At 42.7% G+C, this 6,017-nt stretch overlaps 1 protein-coding gene across 3 annotated transcripts in view; it reads right to left on the minus strand.

Annotated features, from left to right (window-relative positions):
* The window catches only part of LOC123765108 (uncharacterized), a 54,987-nt gene extending 49,438 nt beyond the window's left edge, over nucleotides 1-5,549 (minus strand). The window contains exon 1 of one of the 3 annotated variants that reach the window (XM_045753578.2): nucleotides 4,991-5,549. The gene's annotated coding sequence lies outside the window, so the exon portion shown is untranslated. The remainder of the gene's footprint in view (nucleotides 1-4,990) is intronic. The other 2 variants (XM_045753579.2, XM_069333550.1) reach the window with 2 other exon arrangements.
* Between the last annotated feature and the right edge of the window lie 468 nt (nucleotides 5,550-6,017).

Below are 6,017 nucleotides of genomic sequence, written 5' to 3' on the forward strand. Positions count from 1 at the left end.
CTTTTAAAACTAGGTATGATAGGGAAATGGGACAGGAGTCATTGCTGTAAACAACCGATAGCTGGAAAGGCGGGATCCAAGAGTCAATGCTCGATCCTGCAAGCACAAATAGGCCTGTACAAATAGGTGAGTACACACACACACACACACACACACACACATATATATATATATATATATATATATATATATTATATATATATATATATATATATATATATATATATATATATATGTATGTGTGTAATATATATATATATAATATGCGAACAAGCCTGAATGGTTCCCAGGACTATATGCAACTTCGCATTTGTGTTCCTCACGTGTGCCCCAAAGAATGAGGTGATTTGATAAAATGCTATGCCCAAGATTACCATCAGAGTGCCGGCGGGGAAGTGGTTCAAATAGCATCGGCTATCACTTCCTTTTTGTCCGGTCGTGATGGTCAAGTGGATTAAGGCGTCCTGTACATACCAGTTGCATTGCTCCTGGCAGTATGGGTTCGAGTCACTTCTGGGGTGTGACTTTTCAGTTTATATATATATATATATATTTATGTCGTACCTAGTAGCCAGAACGCACTTTTTGGAATACTATGCAAGGCCCGATTTGCCTAACAAGCCAAGTTTTCCTGAATTAATATATTTTCTCTAATTTTTTTCTTATGAAATAATAAAGCTACCCATTTCATTATGTATGAGGTCAATATTTTGTTATTGGAGTTAAAATTAACGTAGATATATGACCGAACCTAACCTAACCTAACCTAACCTAACCTAACCTAACCAACCCTACCTAACCTAACCTATCTCTATAGGTTAGGTTTGGTTAGATAGTCGAAAAAGTTAGGTTAGGTTAGGTAGGTTAGGTAGTCGAAAAACAATTAATTCATGAAAACTTGGCTTATTAGGCAAATCGGGCCTTGCATAGTGGGCAGAGAAGTGCGTTCTGGCTACTAGGTACGACATTTATATATATATAATGTATATATATATATATATATATATATATATATATATATTTAAACATATATATATATATATATGTCGTACCTAGTAGCCAGAACTCACTTCTGAGCCTACTATGCAAGGCCCGATTTGCCTAATAAGCCAAGTTTTCATGAATTAATGTTTTTTCGTCTACCTAACCTACCTAACCTAACCTAACCTAGCTTTTTTTGGCTACCTAACCTAACCTTACCTATATATATAGGTTAGGTTAGGTTAGGTAGGGTTGGTTAGGTTCAGTCATATATCTACGTTAATTTTAACTCCAATAAAAAAAAATTGACCTCATACATAGTGAAAAGGGTAGCTTTATCATTTCATAAGAAAAAAATTATAGTAAATATATTAATTCAGGAAAATTTGGCTTATTAGGCAAATCGGGCCTTGAATAGTAGGCTGAGAAGTGAGTTCTGGCTACTAGGTACGACATATATATATATATATATATATATATATATAGGGGTACCACCACTGGTTTAATTAAAGGGACCCACATCCTCGAAGAAGAAAATAAATAGTGTTCAGAGAAGACCTTGTGGATTCTCACTGAATACTTTAATCTTTTCCTCTCCTACCACCCCTATTATTTTTTTTTTTATTTGATTTTATTGCAATGTTACAGTTTACAGAAAACACACACTTATATAACAATATAACAATATACCAATCAGTGTTCGAAGACCTCGTCCAGTTCCTCGGGGGTCGGGTGCGTACCCAAGATACAACACGCATTTCCCCTCTGAACAGCGACACTGAGGCGCTGGAACATAAAACTGGCCGCTCTTGGGTCTCTAGTCTTCCCAATGAGTTCCTCGCCCAGCTCCTTCAGGAACTTAAGTGCACATTTACCCCAGGCGCCCAGAGTCTCAGAGCCTATTGGCACGAACCTGTAACAACGTTCTAGGTCCCTGTACTTGTTAGTTTTCTGGGTCTCCCTGAAGGTGGCCGCCCCGCCTCCCTCAGCTGCGCTGTAAGGTAGATAGGTATCAGCCAATGTGGATGCACACGTGTAGTCCCACACGACCTGTTTACCTTCTCTCCACGGCTGCAGGGTGACTCCATCTGGGCGTTTTTGGCTGTTGTCAGGCCTGCACAACTGAGGTTCCCTTTGTGCTGGGCACCCAGCTGAAGCCAAACTTCTCTTGATGATGTCATTGACTGCTTCATGTCTGGCAATCTTTCCCTGTGTCTTACGACAGATGAGACCATGGCTGCCGTATTGGTCTGCCCGTGCATGGCCGCAAATACACCGGTGCTCGGTGGAGATAGGGGCGGCAAGGCGCAGAGCAACACCAATACTTAGGGTCCGATGGTCCAGGCGGGTCCCCAAGGCGGAATTAGGGACTGCCAACAGGAAGTCCCCGGCATGGGGAGCTTGCACAGCTAGAAGACGCGCTTTGTCCTTCCTGGAAGCTGCCTCCAGCAATGATGTGGCGATGTTCTCCACTATGGGGCTATCCCATTTGGACTGTTTGCAGTCATTTGGAAAAGTCGGTCGAGGATGAGAGTTGACAAGAGTGTCCCACTGACCGGCTCCTTCCGCGAATTTGGGATCATGAATCCCAATGAAGTCTCTTAGGTGTTCCGGTAGTATTTCCTTAACTAATTCACCTGTTGCACTGGTCGAGGATAAGAATGCCGGCAATGCTAACTGGGTCGCCTTGCGAATACCTATCCCCCCGAGTCTAACTGGGAGCGTTGCTTGGTCCCATTGGTCATCTTGCAGGGAGAGGTTTAACACTTTCACGGTTATTGACCTTAGGAGTGTGTCATATTCTGTTAATTTTGGGCTGTCGAAGGAGGGAGCACACCTTAGGAAATAGGTCAGTCTGGGCAAAGCCAGGCACCTTGTGAGAAGGTACAGAGCATCGTGGGCGTCCAAAGCCCCTATTCTTCCCTCCATCCTCCTCAGGTCGTTCAGCTTTTCTTCGAGGACTACCTCAATGGCGCTCGAGCCCAGAGGTGCCCCTAGCAGCACACTGTCGGTGGGAGCGATCACTTGGGCTCCTGGCAATATGGTTCGCACTGCATCTATGGTTGGTTGGCTAGATGAGATGATTTCACACTTTAATGGGTTTAGGGTGAGTCCTAACTCCTCTCCCTTAGATTTCACCAGCTGTAGATCTTCTAGCAGGGACTCCTGTGTCCCTGCCAGGGTGCCATCGTCCAGGAACCAGATGTTGAGTTCGCTGGTCAACCTGCTTGTGACCTCTTTAACAGCCATGCAAAAAAGAAAAGGGGCAAGTGGGTCTCCCTGCTGGACACCTTCTGCAGAAACAACTTCATGTTCCCCAAACAGCAGCGTCGATTCCCTACTGTACCCTGCTGAGACGAAGGGGAGTAGAGAAGGAAAGCTTGTTCGAACTGCTTCCAGTACCACATCCCTTTTTACCTGGTTGAAGGCATTTTTAAAGTCTAATTTAATTAATGCCTTATTTTCTGGGAGGTGCTTTATATAGGCTCTTGCTGCATGAGCTGCTGCTTCACAGCCATGGGGGACACCAAAACCTAGTTGATGGGGTCGAAGCATCGTCGCAGCGTCTATGCTAATTTTTCTGACAGCTGCCCTAGCAACAAGGCGCCGAAGTGTGTTGCCCACGGCAATGGGTCTGACTCCACCATCTTTCTTCTTGAGGGCACAAAGGGATGCTCCAAAGAAAAAGGGTTTTATATATATATATATATATATATATATATATATATATATATATATATATATATATAAACATATGTCGTACCTAGTAGCTAGAATGCACTTCTCGGCCTACTATGCAAGGCCCGATTTGCCTAGTAGGCCGAGTAATTTTCTTTATTTTCCATATTTTTTTTTCAATTGGTTTATTTGAATTATTATTAATACATTATACAAGGAACATCAATTATTGACTTAGTTATGTTAGTTTAGGTTAGACTAAGATAGGTTAGGTAAGGTTGGGTTGGTTAGGTTTGGTCATATATCTACGTTAGTCTCAACTCAAATTTAAGAAAATTAACTCATACATAATGAAATGGATACCTTTATCATTTCATAAGAAAAAAAATTAGAAAAATATATAAATTCAGGAAAACTTGGCTTATTAGGCAAATCGGGCTTTGCATAGTAGGCCAAGTATTGTGTTCTAGCTACATATATATATATATATATATGTGTGTATATATATATATATACATATATATATATATATATATATATATATATATATATATATATATATATATATATATATATATATATACACACACACACAACAGTTTTGGTACAACAGTTTTGGGTGAGGTGAACAAACTTGTGACAAACACAAGACAAAACACGAAACAGTGGGTATAAATTGGATATGAGAACATAAAAATGGAAGTAACTGCAGAGGGCCTATTGACAAATACTTCTTCTTGATGCTTCTATATTGGTTCGGAGTCTTGAAGTGGGTAGAATTCTACCCACTTCAATCTCTCAGTTCTGGGACTAGCCTAGTGCCATACCTCTGAACTTTTTCAAGCTTCGTCTTGTGGTTGACAAGGTACGGGGTCCATACTGGGGCCGCATACTCCAGGATTTTTCTCACATATGTGGTATACAATATATGTGGTTGTGTGTGTGGTTGACCTGGTTGACCAGTCAAGCAACGAGGAGGCCTGGTCGAGGAACGGGCCGCGGGGACTCTAAGCCCCGAAACCATCTCAAGGTAAGGTAACCGCTCACAGGATGAGTATGGGGTGCACAATAAACTAACCGCCTCCGGCGGCCACAATAAAAAAAATGGAAGCTGGGGACACCACAGCTGAACTGGTGAGACCAGGAAAACATCTTCAGCTTAAGCGTCGCAAGTAAATAGAACAGATTACAAGACATAGTTGAAAGCTACTTCTCAAGATAATAAGACGGAAAACAGAAGGAATGACATTATCCTCCTGAGCAGGAGATGGAGATGTGAGGCTCTTGAGTAATTGCTCGACCCTGTAAGTACACCTAGAGGAGTACCTACCTGCAGTTGGTGTGGGCTGAAGGGGGGTTGGGTGAGTCAGTCGGGGGTAGGGGAGAGTGGACCCTAAGCACGTGGTAGCAGCTGTCAGAGTTCGCACCACACTCCTCCCACCACTCTTGCATACTGGACAAGTTGCAATCGCAATCTGTACACACCTTGTATCACACCTTAGCTATCATGTGTTCTCCCTCACACTCGGAAGTGAATCGAGAATTGCGTGGCTGTTCTGCATTTAGAGACTAATTTGACAACTCTTGTATATATCTCAAAAACAAAAAAAGTTAATTACGCCTCCGTTACTGTTACTAAATTCACAAGTAAATTATTTACTGTTATTTGTTAAGATAAAACACGCACACGTAGGTGTCCCCTAGGAGTCAAGGCATGACGGGGTGTTGACGCGAGACAGGTAATCCAGTAGGGTAATGTGGGGAGCTAGGAGCCGACACGTCCACCCACCTTCGTCACCCGGTACGCACTGGCACTCTGGCGGCCACACGCCGCCGCCACCAGTAAGAGGGAAGCCCCACTCCCCCCAACGGCCGCGACCTTCGTCTGTAGCCACCGCCATCTGCCATGTATATACAAGTCCTTGTTGTTTTCTTTTTCCTGGAAGAGTGCGAGTGGGAGCGTAATCCTACATGTACCATGTTCAAAGAATTTTACATGTTAAAAGGTAATTTAAAACTTCAAATATGTGCAATCATCCTGAATTACGCTAAAAAATAACGGTCAGGAGTCATATTTCCAATAGGCCACGTATTTTTCAAACTGTTTAGACATGAGGGTGCTTGTTTAGACCAGTGGGTGCTTGTTCAGACCAGTGGGTGCTTGTTCATACCTGTGGGTGCTTGTTCAGACCTGTGGGTGCTTGATCAGATGTGTGGATGCTTGTTTCATACCGAAAATATGCCAATTACTGAAAACGGCGATGGGTCATATTTTGCCCAAACCCCCCTGCAGTTTTCAAAATGTCTGAAATGCCGGAAATTTGACTCCTGAGCGTGATTTTTTATCCGAATTCTGA

The sequence above is a fragment of the Procambarus clarkii genome, chromosome 29 (assembly GCF_040958095.1).
Source record: "Procambarus clarkii isolate CNS0578487 chromosome 29, FALCON_Pclarkii_2.0, whole genome shotgun sequence".
Classification (NCBI taxonomy): Eukaryota; Metazoa; Arthropoda; class Malacostraca; order Decapoda; family Cambaridae; genus Procambarus; species Procambarus clarkii.